The sequence below is a fragment of the Coenobita brevimanus genome, chromosome 38, assembly GCF_032717465.1.
Source record: "Coenobita brevimanus isolate Jiangsu-jjx chromosome 38, ASM3271746v2, whole genome shotgun sequence".
Classification (NCBI taxonomy): domain Eukaryota; kingdom Metazoa; phylum Arthropoda; class Malacostraca; order Decapoda; family Coenobitidae; genus Coenobita; species Coenobita brevimanus.
The window spans coordinates 48602928-48620053 of record NC_136991.1 but is presented as its reverse complement, the minus strand read 5'-3'; the positions used below and the strand labels follow the sequence as shown (position 1 = coordinate 48620053).

The 17126-nt window shown below is 44.9% G+C and overlaps 1 protein-coding gene and 1 non-coding gene across 2 annotated transcripts in view; both read left to right on the top strand.

Moving 5' to 3' along the window:
• LOC145396455 (dual specificity calcium/calmodulin-dependent 3',5'-cyclic nucleotide phosphodiesterase 1A-like) overlaps nt 1-17126 on the top strand; it is a 193766-nt gene that overhangs the window by 12575 nt on the left and 164065 nt on the right. The window lies entirely within an intron of this gene.
• Nucleotides 9814-9895, top strand: TRNAS-AGA (transfer RNA serine (anticodon AGA)). The gene has a single exon. It is a non-coding gene; the product is annotated as a tRNA-Ser (tRNA).

Sequence of the window (17126 nt, the reverse complement as noted above, 5' to 3'; positions counted from 1 at the left end):
AAGCTTCTTAAAACCTCTACGTAAGCGATTTATTTTGCGTTATTATACCTTTTCTCTTACGTATTTCTTAAAACTTCTTCGTAAGCGATTTGTTTTGCATTGTTACACCTTTTCTCGTACGTCGTAAAATTTCTTGGTAAGTGATTTATTTTCCTTTATTACACCTTTTCTCTTACGTACTTAAAACTTCTTCGTAAGCGATTTATTTTACATTACTACACCGTTTGACTTACATACTTCTTAAAATTTTTTCGTAAGTGATTCATTTTGCATTACTACACCTTGTCATTCTCTTGCATGCATCTTAAAACCTCTTCGTGTGCGATTTATTTTGCGTGATTACACCTTCTCATTTTCTTGCATGCTGTATGTGTCTTTAAAATCGACACTTACGCATTAGAAAAACGCAGAACAGTATGAAGGTGTTTGTAGTATAATTCGCTTAAGAAGAGGTATGACGAAGCTTCTTACGTCATTTAGAATACGGGCTTTAGTCATGACGAAGCCTCGGTGATGTAGGTAGGTAATTAGGTAGGTAGGTAGGTAGGTAAGTAGTTGTATTGGCTATTTTTTTTAGTTGTCATTATTATTATTATTATTATTATTATTATTATGATTATTATTATTACTACTACTACTACTACTACTACTACTACTATTATTATTATTATTATTATTATTATTATTATTATTATTATTATTATTATTATCATTATTATTATTATTATTTATTATTATTATTATTATGGTATTATTTTTATCATCATCATCATCATCATCAATTATTACTATTACTGTGATCACCATCCCAGGCAGACAGGTAGTAAGAGTGACCTGATATAGCATGGGGAATTAGTATAGGTCAGTGGTGTGTATGCCTCCTAATGACCCTTGACATGGCCGGGTTGGGTGTCAGTCAGAAATTAGATAAGGTCGCCTGTGTGTGCCCGTTTGCCCTCAGTGATCTACAGTATAATAATAATAATAATAATAATAATAATAATAATAATAATTAATACGTCATTTTTTAAAGGTAAGTTTCTAGTCACTTTAAAATATTTTGATAAGAATTTAATGTTTTTCGGTGCCAGTTTACAGTGACACTTGAATGTAACGGTGGTTGAAAGCAGCTTATCAGTTGAGCTAAAGAGAAATATCTGGCTATCTATCTGTCTGTGTCTGTGTATGTATGTATCTGTCTATCTATATAACATATATATATATAATGTACATATTTGGTATTCGGTGATTGTTAGTGTCAGCTGTAGTAATTTTTCGTGTTGTTAATCTTGTATTCCTTTTTTCCAGGTAAGAAAAGTTCTTCTGCTGGCTTACTGCAAAAGCTGTGAGTATAAAAGCACACTTCATGTTTAGTAGAGCCATTGCTGTGTTTACCTCCAAGATGGTGGGTTTGGAAGTGTGCAACCACGAGCAGAAATTCACAGGTACTTCTCTGCTGGCGATAGTGGATGGTGTAACAGGAACCATGTTTAAGTGATAGCAGTATGAAGCACAACAATATGAGAAGGAAGGATAGTCTGTTGCACTATTTTTATGCGTTAGCAATATGATGCACTCACTAAAAGAACATAAGAGGGAAGGATACTCACTGTTGTTTGAGGAGGAGTGAAAAATATGGAAGGTAGGGCACAACACTAGCTGAGGACGGTCGACGAACTCTTGCTCAGTGCTGCACAGGCAACAAATATCTTTACTCTCGATGCCTTTGCTTTCTAAGTCACCATGGATATTATAGGCGTGGAGAACTTCTTGTCTATCCATGTCTGTCAATAGATAAATAGGTAAATAGGAAGCGCTGTTACTTCTACACCATCTTATTTTTCACATTTCGTTTATATTTCACTTGGTCTTCTTGCACATATATTACCAGTTTTTTTTAAATAGTTTTCCCTTGATATATATTTCTGATCTTGTATACAAACGTTTTTAACACTTATGTATGTCTTCGTTTTGTCACCTTGTTAATTACACACCTTTTCTTGATTTTAATACCTTGTGATGGTGGAGAGAGAGAGAGAGAGAGGGAGGGAGGGAAAGGGAGGGAGGGAGGGGTGGGAGCAATGGGGAAGGAAGAAGAGTGATTGGGAAAAGAAGGCGAAGAAGAGATGGAGAGAGAGAGAGAGTTGAGGGGGGGGAAGGAATACGGAAGGAAGAAGAGGGATAGGGAGAAGAAACTGAGAGAGAGAGAGAGAGAGAGAGAGAGAGAGAGAGAGAGAGAGAGAGAGAGAGAGACGTCTTTAAAACGATAATTTGATTTCTTTTCCTGCACCTTTTTTGTACGACTCTGGTTCTTGGTTACATCCATCTACCCCTACCCATCTACCCCTACCCATCTACCCCTCACCCATCTACCCCTCACCCATCTACCCCTACCCATCTACCCCTACCCATCTACCCCTCACCCATCTACCCCTACCCATCTACCCCTACCCATCTACCCCTCACCCATCTACCCTCACCCATCTACCCCTGCCCATCTACCCCTACCCATCTACCCCTCACCCATCTACCCCTGCCCATCTACGGTTCTTATTACCCTGTCTCACCTGTCGACCTACCTGAGAGTTACCTGCATCCCTAATTAGCACGTATATACCTGTTGGGGTCTTGCATTTACCTGTATGTTGGTTTCTCTCTCTCTCTCTCTCTCTCTCTCTCATCCTTACAAGCAGCTTTTATTCCATCTTTTAAACACGACCTGAACATGTATACCACAACACACACACACACACACACACACACACACACACACACACACACACACACACAAACTTTTCTTCCCTTCCCTCCTCTGTGTGCATCCTTCCTTCCCCCTCTAAGTATTTTTCCTGTATTCTCTCCATTTCTTCCCCCAGTCATCCCTCGCTCACTGCTGTACTACCCACTTCTCTATTTTTGTAATATAAGTTAAGCAGTATCTTTATTTTGTGGTAGGTGGTGGCGACCATCATCCACTCACTTGGTGTAGTGCTGCCTACTTCTTCCTTCACCTTTTATCCTTCTTTTTCTGTGTCTTCCCTCTTAACCCCCTATAGGCCTATCCCTCATTTTTCCTGTCGCTCTGTTTTACTCTTTTTCCTTTTTAGGTGGCTTTACATTGAGTGACAAGCCAAATGGTTTTCTGTAAGCCAAAAAAGCCGTTTACAACATTGGGTGGTAACCATATAACCAGCTCATACGCGTTCCCTATATGTCAACAAGTGGGTTGGCAGAGGGTTAGTGCCCCTTCCTGTAAAACAACAAACTCTGAGACAATGGCCAGCGGTTATGGTCAGTGATAAGGCCAGATCACCTCGCTGGGATTGTAAAGGTCTGTGTGGGTGTGTGTATCTGTGTAACTCCATCTGTTTTCCTTCCTTCCTTCCTTCCTTCTGACCACCCTCCCTCTCTCGTTCCCTCCCGATATTCGTCCTTCCTACCTCCCTCCCGATATTCGTCCTTCCTACCTCCCTCCCGATATTCGTCCTTCCTACATCTCTTCCGATATTTGTCCTTCCCTTCATTCTTCCCTTCTTCCTTCTTGCATTCTTTCTATCTTTTTGTCTTTCATTTTCTCCCTTCCTTCCTTACTTCCTTCCTTCCTCAGTCCCTCCCTCCCTCCCTCTCGATGTCGCACTCCCTACGTACCTATCAAACCAAAAACCATTTTTCCGATACCTATTTTACTGCCTTCCTACGTGCCTACCATTAATGGGCTCATGGAGAGAGAGAGAGAGAGAGAGAGAGGCGGGAGCTATGGGGAAGGAAGAAGAGGGATTGGGAAAAGAAGGCGAAGAAGGGATGGAGAGAGAGAGGGTTGAGGGAGGGAAGGAATAGGGAAGGAAGAAGAGGGATAGGGAGAAGAAATTGAGTGAGGGAGAGAGAGAGAGAGAGAGAGGCGGGAGCTATGGGGAAGGAAGAAGAGGGATTGGGGAAGGAAGGCGAAGAAGGGATGGAGAGAGAGAGAGGGTTGAGGGAGGGAAGGAATAGGGAAGGAAGAAGAGGGATGGGGAGAAGAAATTGAGTGAGGGAGAGAGAGAGAGAGAGAGAGAGAGAGAGAGATGAGGTGGAGGAGGAAAGGTAGAAGTTGGAATCAGGAAATGGGAATAAAAAAAATTGCTCAGCTGTTGCAGGAGAGCGAGCGAGCGAGAGAGAGAGAGAGAGAGAGAGAGAGAGAGAGAGAGAGAGAGAGAGAGAGAGAGAGGGTATTCGGAGAAGGGAACCGAAGGAGTAGGTAGGTAGTTAATTAAAGGAGAAAGAGGATGTTGGGTCGAGACAGGGAAGAAGGGAAATAATATGAAAAGGATAGTTAAGGAATTGGAAGAAAATGAAAAGACAATCCATGTGTGATTTTGAGAGGGGAGGGAGGGGCGAGAGGGGAGAGGAGGAGGAAGAGGGAGGAGGGGAGATAAGGAGGAAGGGGAAGGAGGGGAGATAAGGAGAAAGAGGGATGGGAAGTGGAGAGATAGGAGGAAAGGAGGAAGGAAGTGGGAGGTGGAGAGAGCAATGGGGGAGGGAGAGAGAAGGATGTGGAGAAGAAGGAAGAAGGTGGAAGGAAGTTGAGAGAGAGAAAGAGAGAGAGACTGACAGTTCCGACACCTACTGAGGCTAGGGTGAAGAGGGGGAGGGGAAGAGGAGAAGAAATGGAGAGAGAGAGAGAGAGAGTAATAATAATAATAATAATAATAATCAGTTTATTTCCACCAACAGCGGCTATTCTTGTTACATGATATATACACAAAGTCTTTACAATACATGACGGAAGAATGACAGCCTAATATTTTCTAAGACTGCAACCTTATTCGGGTACATGTCCTGTAGGATTATATTTATACAATGTGTTGTTATGTGTTTAATTGTACCATTATTTACATTGCAGTTTTAGACGGGGAATTTCCATATATTTATTATAGAAGTAATGAAGAACTCTAGTAGAATATATATATGAGTTACTTCATGGGTTCTTCCTTATCATTATACACGTAATGATAGTAAGGAAAGGAGTGCAAGGGAGGAAAAGAGGTGAGAAAGAGAGAGGAAAAGGAGGGAGAGAATGGGAGGAGGAGGAGGAGGGGGGGAAGAGGATGAGGAGGAGGAGGAGGGAAGAGGATGTGGAGGAGGAGAGAGAAGGATGTGGAAGAGGAGAGGGAAGGAGGTGCGGAAAAAAGTGAGAAAAAAGATAATCAGAGTATTTTTTAGAAGAGAGAGGGCGGGCAGGGAAAATGGAAGGAAGGAAAAGAAATGAGAATAAAAATGAAATGAAAGAGAGAAAATTATTGGGAGATGAGTAAAGAAATGTTGAGAAAGAAGACACATGTAGGAAGGGAGGAAGATGAAGGTGGAGGAGAAAGGAAATGCAGGGAGGTAAGAAAAACGTAAAGGGAGATGAGAAGGGAAATGCAGGGCGATGAGAAAGGAAATGTGAGGAGAGGGGAAGTTAAGGAGATGAGGAAAAGTGCAAAGACGGTAGGAAGGAAATGTGGAGAGAGAGGAAAGGAAATGCAGGAGAGAAGGGTGTAGTACATGAGGAAAGAAATGAAGGAAGAGAAAAAATGAAGGAAGAGGAGACGACAAATATAATAAGAGAAGGAGGAGGGGAAGGAAGGAATGGGGATAGAGGGAGGGAAGGAGGAAGGGGAGAAGAAAGGGAGGGGAAATGGGAGAGAGAAAGAATTAAACGGAGAGGAGGAGGGGGAAGTGAAGATGGAATGGGAAGGGAAGAAGGGATTGGAGCGAGGGAGGGAGGAAAGGAGGAGGTGAGGGAAGAGGAAATGAAGAAAGAGAGAGGGAGGGAAGAGGGAGGAGAGAGGGAGGGGAGGGGGAGAGGGGAAATGATTGGCAGGTCTGACATCCTGGGGGGGGGAAGGGGGATGAGAACCGGGGGGGGGGGCTGACAGGTAGCTTTAGGATGGGAGGTGAGAGAGAGAGAGAGAGAGAGAGAGAGAGAGAGAGGTAAAATGGAAGGAAATAGGAAGAAGGAATAAGAGAGAAGAGGAAAGGAGGAGGAGGAAGTTGGAGATATTGAAGAAAAGTGAAAAAAATAAGAGAGAGAGAGTGAGAGGAGAAGAGGGAGTGAAGGAAGGAGGTAGAAGAGGAGGAAGGAAGAGAAGGATGAGGAAGAGGAAAAATTGAGAGGAAAGATAAGAAAAGGAGTGGGAGAGATTTGGAGAGTGATTGGAAGAGGAGGAGGAGGAGGAGGAGGAGGAGGGAAGACAGGTTTGAGGAAATGAACAAAGGGTGAAGGAGGGAGAGAGAAAATTGAGGAGACGGGAGGCAATGGATGTGAGAGAGAGAGAGAGAGAGAGAGTTGAGACGGGAGACGTGTGGGAGGGAGAAGAGAGAAATTGAGAGGGAAAAAGAGACAGACAGACAGACATTGAGTGACGAGAGAGAGAGAGAGAGAGAGAGAGAGAGAGAGTTGAGACGGGAGACGTGTGGGAGGGAGAAGAGAGAAATTGAGAGGGAAAAAGAGACAGACAGACAGACATTGAGTGACGAGAGAGAGAGAGAGAGAGAGAGAGAGAGAGCCAGCACACCCCAGGGACCCCACAACAACACCGATACAAATCACAATCATGTTGGCATTCACAACTCCACCGTCACCGCCATTTCTCACAGTACCGTGCCGTCACAGTACCGTCACAGTAGTTAGAACCATAGTCGCTCTCACAGTACCGTCATAACCACCACTACCGTCAAGTTAGCGTCACAACTACTCATCGTCACAGTAGCGTCACAACTACACATCGTCACAGTAGCGTCACAAACACCACTACCGTCACAGTAGCGTCACAACTACACACCGTCACAGTAGCGTCACAACTACACACCGTCACAGTAGCGTCACAACCACACCTACCGTCACAGTAGCGTCACAACCACACCTACCGTCACAGTAGCGTCACAACCACACCTACCGTCACAGTAGCGTCACAACCACACCTACCGTCACAGTACCGTCACAACTACACCTCTCGTCACAGTAGCGTCGAAGAAATGCATCGGTGTAGACACAGTACCGTCACATTAAAAGCTACCGTCACACTAGAGCACCGTCACAGCGTCACAGTTACCTTCATAGTATCGTTGAAGTATAGGGCATTGAAAGGGTACACACACATACACACACACACACACACACACACACACACACACACACACACACACACACACACACACACACACACACACACATTTTCAAACTTTCATTTTCCTATACCTCTCTCTCTCTCTCTCTCTCTCTCTCTCTCTCTCTCTCTCTCTCTCTCTCTCTCTCTCTCACACACACACACACACACACACACACACACACACACACACACACACACACACATTTAACCATATCACATCACCTCCCCAGAGAGAGAGAGTGAGAGAATGACGAATGAGGCGTTTCGTTCCTGCCTACGGTATTTTGTCTTGGGGAAGAGGACGTCGGATAAATCTGTCATCCGAGGGTGTTAAAGGAGAAGCAGGGACGGAAGGAAGGAATGGAGGGAGGAATGAAGGAAGGAAGGAGTATGGATGGAATGAAAGTGAAGGAAGGAAGGAGTTTGGATGTATGGATGGAATGAAAGTGAAGGAAGGAAGGAGTATGGATGGAATGAAAGTGAAGGAAGGAAGGAGTATGGATGGAATGAAAGTGAAGGAAGGAAGGAGTATGGATGTATGGATGGAATGAAAGTGAAGGAAGGAAGGAAAAGAAGTTTGGATGTATGGAAGGAATAAAAAATGTTTGAAAGGAGGAAGAGTACTTGTATGTAGGGAAGGAAGGAAGGAAGGAAGATAGTGTAGATGTATGGAAGGAAGGAAGGAAAGTAGTATGGGTTATGGAAGGAAGGAAAGAAGGATGGCAGAAAGGAAGGATTGAAGTATGTATGTGTGGAAGGAAACTCGCAAAATAGGGAAGGAAGGAAATGAAGGAGGAAGTGAAAGGAAGGAAGGAAGGAGGGAATTTTTCTTACAAGGCATCTTCCATTGCGTGCTTTGAGCGGCGAAGGTGGATGGATGGAAGGAAAGAAGGAAGAAACTAAGGAAGGGAGGGAGGAAGAAAGGAAGGAAGCAGAGAAGGAAGGAAGGAAGGAAAGAAAAAGAGTATGGATATATGGAAGGATTTAAGGAAGGCAGGAAGGGAGGAGAGTATGGTTGTATGGAAAGAGGGAAGGGAGGATGGTAGGACAGAGAGAAGGGCTGAAAGGATGGTTATGTGGAAGGAAGGAAGAAAGGAAGGAAGGAAGAAATCGTAGTAAGAAGGATGGAAGGAAGGAAGGAAGGAAGGAAAATTTGTATAAATGTAAGAAAAGAAGTACTGGTATATGGAAGAAAGGAAGAAAATGAAAGAAAGAAAGAAAGAACAGTTGAGAAGTTGAAAGATAGCATTGCAAGATGAGAGAGAGAGAGAGAGAGAGAGAGAGAGAGAGAGAGAGTGTGTGTGTGTGTGTGTGTGTGTGTGTGTGTGTGTTTGAGTGTGGATTTGTTTATATGTTTGTATTTGGGTTATGTGTGTACGTGTTTGAATGTATGTAAATAGTGTGTGTGTGTGTGTGTGTGTGTGTGTGTGTGTGTGTGTGTGTGTGTGTGTGTGTGTTAAAAGGGACTTGGTTGTGGACTAAGTTGGTTTCGTGTAGACCATTTGTATACGGTAGGTGAGAGACTGACTAGGAGTGAATGAGAGAGACTGACTAGGAGTGAGTAGGTGAGAGACTAACTAGGAGTGAATGGGGTTGGTTTCTGATGGTGTTGGATGGGTGGTAGGGAGGGTGTAAGGAAGGCAGTAGAGTGGAGTGATAGATAGATAGATAGATAGATAGTGAGTGAGAGTGAGAGGAATGGATGGATGGATGGATAGGTTGATAGATAGACAGATATAGATAGATAGACAGGTAGATAGCTAGGTGGATGAGTGGATGGATGGATGGTTATTTACGAGTACATATACATACATACATACAGACAGATAGATAGATAGGTAGATAGATAGAGAGACAGGTAAATACAGTAAAAGAGAGGAGAGGAGGGAAAGAAGAAGAGGGAGAGGAGAAATAAGAGGGGAGAGAGAGAAAGTCAGACGAATAGGGATGGAAAAGATAGGGAAGAGAGAGAGGGGAGGCAACGAGGCGGAGAGAGAGAGAGAGAGAGAGAGAGAGAGTCCTTTGTACTCCTTCCTCCCTCCCTTGAACTCCTCCCTCCCTCCCTTGAACTCCTCCCTCCCTCCCTTGCACTCCTTCCTCCCTCCCTTGCACTCCTCCCATCATCACCATTTCACCATCACCATAAACATTGTCACCACACATCATCACATCGATCATCATATTCATCACTTTATCAGTTATTTTCGCCATGTTTATTTCAGTCATCATCATCATCATCACCCTTTATGTCATCTTAGTCACAGTACTCCATCACCATTTTCATCACCACCATCAACAGTATCTCATCACCACTTCCAGCACCCTTACTTCATCACCACTTTCACCGTCATTTCATCACCGTTTCACCACCATCCCTCATTACGTCATCACTAAGCATCACAGTCATCATCACCAGACTTCGTTTTTCATATCATTACAATGACGATATTCCTATCATCACCATCACCACATCATCCCAAGTTTCATCACGTTTGCAGCACATCATCACCACCACAGTTTCACCACACACCACCACATCCACACCAAGCATCACCACATCATCACTAAATTTCACCATATGTACATCACACACGTCTCCATACCACCACATCATCACAGTTTCACCACATACACTCACCACCACCACGCTTGGCCACCACACTCACCACGAGAGAGGAGCGTGGCAGTGATGGCCGAGTGGTTAAGGCGTCTGACTAGAAATCAGATGGGATCTTCCCGCGTAGGTTCGAATCCTACTCACTGCGCAATGTTTTTATACTAGATGTTTTTAGTCTGGTATTTTTGTGCATTTGTTTTAATAATGTTGTGAGTCTCCTGTTTTTAGTAGTGATGTATTAGTAAGAAAATAAATAATAATAATTGTAATAATAATTGTAATAATAATAAGCATCATCATCCGGACCTCCAATCCCACCCTAGGGCAGGGTGAGGAGTAGCAATGTCTAGCCAGCCCAGATTTGCACAGTCCAATGGGCCGCGCTTCCACTCACTCATCATTCAAGCCCGCGGAATCCTGGCTCTGTCGGATACGCCAGAAATATTCACCACGTTCTGTAGCTTCACACAAACGTATCCGATAGAGCCAATCCGGACGCTGCCACGTTATATATAAAAGGGTTCCACAGCCCTCATCATGCACCTCTTACAACATTCATCCGGCCAGCTCTATCTCTTGTCAGTTCCCTAGCCTCACCGACTTCCGTACCTCTCTTCCTCACACACTCATCCACCATATCCCTCCACCTTCTTGGCCTACCTCACCTTCTCCCTCCTTCACATTCACTCAGACATATCTTTTTCACCACTCTGTTGTTATCCATTCTCTCCACATGACCATACCATCTCAGTACACTCTCTTCTGTTCTGGTGTCCACACTTCCTCACTCCACATCTTTCACGCGTCACATTATTTCGTATCCTATCCACTCTCTGTACTCCACATACATTCCTCAGCAGTCCCATCTCCACCCCTCTCCCTCTTGACTGCAATGGAGAGTAATAATAATAATAATAGTAATAATAATAATAATAATAATAATAATAATAATGATTAAACGCCGAGGAAAGCGTCGCTCGGTATGTCTTCGCCAAGTCATACACACGAACCCGTCAGACAACCTCCATGACCTTGCTGACCTAATCACTTGATCGTCCCTTCATACTGTAGCACTGACGAAAGTTTGGTGGAAATCCGGCAAGGGGTTCTGGAGATATCGCGCTCACAATGATAATAATGCGACCCCATTTGACCTTGACCTTTGACCCCATGACCTTGTTGACCTCATCAGTTCATCGTCCCTTCATACTGTATCACTGACGCAAGTTTGGTCGAAATAAGGGTGTAGTGTGTGAAGTTTTATTAATAATAGTAATCGACATCATCATCATCATCATCATCATCACGTTAACAAGTATCCACAGTCTCACCATACGCACTATAGTCATCACAACTCACCATATTTTGTGTCCAGTCGCCACATCTCACCACAGTCATCACCTCTCTCTCTCTCACACACACACACACACACACACACACACACACACACACACACACACACACACACACACACACACACACACACACACACACACACACACACACACACACACACACACACACACACACACACACACACACACACACACATCCTGGGCTGCCTCGGTGGTCTAATTGGCGAAGGTTTCAAAATATTTCACCAAAGGATAATTGTCTGGCCTTATCGCCCACTTCCCATTTCTTATCGTCCTTCCTTGCTTATCATATTCTCTCTCTCTCTCTCTCTCTCTCTCTCTGTGGCGAAACTTCATCCGGCTTATATTTCTCACATTTTCCTCCTCTTTCTCTCTTCCTCTTCCCTTCCCACATTTTTCCTCCCTCTCCTCTTTCCTCTTCCCTTCATTTCCAATTCTCTCCTCATTCCCTCCTCCTGCTTTCTTCTTCCCCTTCCTCTCCTCTTACTTCCCTCTTCCCCTACCTCTCCTCATCCTCTCGTTTCGCTCTCCTTACTCCCCTTCTTCGCCTCTTCCTTTCCTTTTACTCTCCTTTCTCCTCTTCTTCACAATCTTCCTCCCCTCTCTCCCCTTCCTCTTCTCTTACTTTCCTCCTGTCTCCACTTTCTTTCCTCTTCTCTTCCCCTCCTCTCCTCTCCTCTCCATGCTATCCTTTTCTTTGACTCATAAATTAGTAACTTCATTTATATTATCCCTTAAATACGTAGACCCATATCGTTGTGCTTTCCTTTGTACTTCCTCGTTCTCTCCTTTTCTCTCCTCTCCTCTTCCATTTCTCTCTTCTCTCCCCTTCCCTTCTCTTCCCTTTCCCTTTCTCTCCCTTCTCCTCTCCCTGTTCCCCATTATATCATCTTCCCTCCCTTCCTCCCATCCTTCCCTAATTTCTTCCTCCATATCCCCCTACATCCCTGGTCATCCCCTCCTCGTCCCCCTCCCCATCCCATTCCCTCCCCCTCCAGTCCTCCTAACCACACTCCATCCCTTGTTACTTCCACCACCCCTTTTCCTCCCTCCCTCTACCTCACCTCTCCCGCCCCCTCTACCCTCCCCCTGCCCTCCTCCCACCTCCCATCAGCCTTCCCCTCCTCCTCCCCATCTCCTCCCCCTCCAGCCCTCCTCCCCACACTTCATCCCCTGTTTCTCCCACCACCCCCACACCTTTCCACCTCCCTCTACCCCAACTCTGTCCCTCCCTTTCCCCCCTCCCTCTCCCCCCTCTTCCCCCTAACATCAGCTCTCCCCTCCTTCTCCCCATCTCCTCCCCTCCAGTCCTCCTCCCCACACTTCGTCCCCTGTTTCTCCCACCACCCGCACACCTTTCCCGCTTCTTCTCCCCCCTCCTATCAGTCCTCCTCCCCGTCTCCTCCCCGTCCAAGCCTTCGACCCACACTCCAAGCCCTATTTCTCCCCCACCCCCACACCTTTCCCCCTCCATCTACCCCACCTCTCCCGCCCCTTCTACTCTCCCTCACCCTCCCTTTCCCCCCCTCCCTCTCCCCCCTCCCCTCAACAGCAGGCCGGCTAGGATGTCAACCACTGTGATAACTTGTAAACACCTACAGTAATTATCCACGACTTTCGATGTCTCTCTCTCTCTCTCTCTCTCTCTCTCTCTCTCTCTCTCTCTCTCTCTCTCTCTCTCTCTCTCTCTCTCTCTCTCTCGCTTATTTTTTTTCTCTCTCCTTTCCTCACCGTCCTACCTGTCTCCTTCCCACCCGTTTACCTGAGCTGTGTGTGTGTGTGTGTGTGTGTGTGTGTGTGTGTGTGTGTGTGTGTGTGTGTAGATAGATATAGATAGATAGATACGCTGATGTGAAAAATAAACCTAACTTTAATTATTACATAACCATTATTTTTTTTCCCGCAGGTAAGTGGTGTGCGCAAGAATGTGAGAATTTACGGTCACACTGCGCAACGAACCGCAGCGCAACCGCAACTGCGACCGCAACTGAAGCTCCCATTACCGCAAGCCGACCGCAGCCACCGCTACATCCGCGTCCGCTCAGAGTAACGTAACCTGCCTTTTGTATTTATTTTGTACAGATAATTGTGGTGGAGAGAGAGAGAGAGAGAGAGAGAGAGAGAGACCTTGGTGTTTCAGTTATTGTGTGTGTGTGTGTGTGTGTGTGTGTGTAAGAGAGAGAGACAGAGACAGAGAGGGGGAGAGAGAGAGAATGTTTTTGGAACCGTATGTGTGTGTGTGTGTGTGTGTGTGTGTGTGTGTGTGTGTGTGTGTGTGTAAGATATGTTTGTGCAACCATGTGTGTCTGTGTACGCGTGTGTGTACGTGTGCGTGTGTGTTTCAGTCGTCACCCAGTGTGTAATATTTTCGCTTTGGACGTAATCAGCTTACTGAAGGATTTTCCAAGACTTCCCCTCCTGCCTTCCTCCTTCCTTCCTCCTTCCTTCTTCATCCCCTCCCTCCTTCCTTTTCATCGTCTCATTTTCCATCCTCCCTCCATTTCTCCTTCCTTCTTCCTTCTCCCTCTTCATCCTTTCCCCCCTTCCTTTTCATCGTCTGTCATTCCTTCCTCCGTTCTTCCTTCCATCCTTCATTTTTCTCGGTTTTTCCTTTCCTTCCTTCGTTCTTTCTTCCCTTCCTTCCTTCATTTCCTCCGCCCCTCAGCTTTCGTCGCATCCATTCTCCTCCTCTTACCCTCCTTTTCTCCCTCCTTCATCTGTCCTTCACCTCCCTCGTTTCCTTTTTCCTATTTCTGTCTCTTTCTCTATCATTCTTTCCTCCCTTCCTTCTCCATTTTCATTCCCTTCTTCCTAACTACTTTTTCTCCTTCTCTCCCTTCTTCCCTCCTTCCTTCCTTCCTTTGTCTTTCTTCTTCCCTCCCCCCTCCTTCACTTTTTCTTGCACATTTGCTACTCTCTGTATCTCTCTGTCATCCTCTCTTATTTCTAGTTCCTGTCTCCATTCTTCCTCCTTTCTCCTACCTACCTACCCTGCCCTAGCTAACCCTACCCACGTACCTACCTTCCTGCCTACTTACCTACCTACCTACCTACTTACCTACCTACCTACCTAACTACCTGCCTACTCATCAACTGTTCCAGCCTACCCTCTTTCTTCTTCTTTCCCTCTTTCTTTCCTTCCTTCTTTCCTTCCTTCCCCTCCGTCTCATTCTCATCGACCTTCCTTCTCCTCCTTCCCCTCCTCTCTTCTTATTTTCCTTCTTACTTCATCTTCCCTCTTCCCTTCCTCCTCTTCCTCCTTGTCTTTAACTGATACAATAGTTTAGTAAGTTATATCCTCTCTGCCAAACAGCAAAGAAAGTTCCAGGTCTGTCGCTGTTTCCTTTCCTTTCAACTCCTTTGTACTCCTCCTTTCGTCTCCTTTTCTTTCACTGTACTTTCTTACCTACCTACTACTTCTTCTCCCTCCCTTTACCTACCTGCTTCTCCTTCATCTTTCTTCCTCCTCCACCCCTCTTTTCCCCCTACCTATCCTCTTCCTCCCCCTTCTTCCCACCTTCTGTATCCCATCCCAGCTCATCTCCTTCTCCTCCTCATCATCATCATCTTCCTCCTCCTGCTCCTCCTCCTCCTCCTCCTCCTCATCATCATCATCATCATCATCCTAATCCTCATCCTCATCCTCATCCTCCATGTCCCATTTTCCTAAGTAATGTCCCTTGAAACAAGTCTAATGGCAAGTAATGATGGATGGCCGATCAGATGATAAGCTAATTACGTATAGGCAGCAGACATCAAAAACACATACCATCCCTTCATCTAGTGTAGTTATTTCCTTGTTAATGACTCTACTGGGCATCATTGTGTGGCAGAATGTTTTATGAGCTTATGGTATGAGTGGATGGTCTTCTCTTCGTCTCTCTTCTTTCTTCTCTCCTCTCCTCTCCTGTACTCTCTTCTCTTTTCTCTCGCTTCATCTATATATATATATATATATATATATATATATATATATATATATATAGAGAGAGAGAGAGAGAGAGAGAGAGAGAGAGAGAGAGTGAGTGAGTGAGTGAGTCGTAAGTTCTTGTCACATACCTAACTCTTTCCAATCTTACACCAACACATACTTTTGTAAATCTGACCCCCCCCCCCGAGCACAGACTTACCATACCGTAGATCTTACTAAATTACTTAAAAAAAGATCTATCTATCTATCGCCAGACTCTTTAATCTCAGAAGGGGTGGCCACAAGCAAAGCGCCTCCATGTCGCCCTGTCCCCGCCATTTCACTGCCCTGCTCCCAGCTCACACACCCCCGTCTCTCATATACCTCTCCACTCCATCCCTCCATCTCAACCTTGGCCTCCACCTCCCTCTCCCCCCTCCACCTCACGCACACACACACTCCTCATCAGTCTCTCCAAGATGTAAGTGGCAAATTGCTCTTATAATACCGCAAACGACTCAATTTAGGAGGCAAGTCTGATAACAAAAATAGATTCAGATTGCAGTACGAGAATTAAAAAAAAAAAAAAAAGGCATATACTTTAGAGTTACGACATGTTCAGCCTATTGCATTTCACGATAAATTGCAGTTAGGAGGTATGTGGAGGGGGGGGAAGTGGCAGTATAGGGGATGAGGTGAGGAGGTTAAAGAAGGGGAAGAGGAAGGGAAAGAGAGAGGAAAAGGAAGAAGGGGAGACACGATAGAAGCAGGAGAGAAGGGAGAAGGCGTGGGTGAAAATAATGGAGGTGTGAGGAGGAATAGACGAGAGCGAGAGAGGGGGAGAAGAAGGAAATGGGAAGAGAAGGATTTACGAAGATACCGGCCAATTGTGTTTTACGAGTTGAGAATAAGGAGGATCTTGCTATCTGTTCTTCCGTATTATTATTATTATTATTATTATTATTATTGTTTTTGTTATTATCATTTTTATTATATTGTTACAAGTAGGAGTAGTAGTAGCAGCAGCAGCAGTGTTTTATTATTATTATTATTATTATTATTATTATTATACTGTCTTTTTTCCTTCATTCCTCTTTTGTCTTTCTTTCCTTCATTCTTTCCTCTTCTGAGTATGGGTGACTCTACACTGAGTGACAAGCCAACTGGTTTCCTGTACACCAGGAAACCATTTACTACGCTAGGATTTATTGGGTTTATTGGGGGTTTTATTGAGGTGTATTGGGTTTATTGGGGTTTTATTTAGTTTATTGATTTTTTAGGGGTTTATTGGGGGTAATTGAGGCTTTATTGGGGTTTAATGGGGTTTGTGAGGGTTTATTGGGATGCATTGGGGTTTATTTGGTCTTTATTGGGGTATATTGGGGGTTTATTGGGTTTACTGGGATTTTATTGTGATTTATTGGGGTTTATGTAATGCCACTCAGGGAAGGGTAACTGGCTACCTTTGTCTTAAGTACGTAGACTACATTGCCTTGCCCAGGACCCCTACCCTTGTGATATCAGGGGTGGATGGATGGATGGAATGGATGGGTGGTTGGGTGGATGGATGGGTGAATGGTTGGGTGGATGGATAGATGGATGGGTTGGTGGGTGGATGGATGTATGGGTGGATTTGTGGATGGATGGGTGGGTGAGTGGTAGGTTGGATGGAGTGGATGGATGGATGGATGGATGGGTGAGTGGTAGGATAGATGGATGGATGGATGGAATGGATGGGTGGTTGGGTGGATGGATGGGTGAGTGGGTGGTAGGTTGAGTGGATGACTAGGTGGATGGATGTGAGGGTGGACGGTATTGTGTAGTGAATCAGTGCCCTCTTGCATTATCCTTTTGTATAATAGATAGATAGAATAGACAGATAGATAGAAGAAGAGACAGAGATACAAGAGGCAGATATAAACTGAAGTGACAGACAGATAGACAGAAATGACAAATATATAGACACGAGAGAGAGAGTGAGAGGCAGATAGACAGGCAGACAAAGACAGAAGAATCAGAGACAGAGGCAGGAAGCAGAGACAGACAGAAAGCAGAAACAGAGACAGACAGGAAGCAGACACAGAGACAGACAG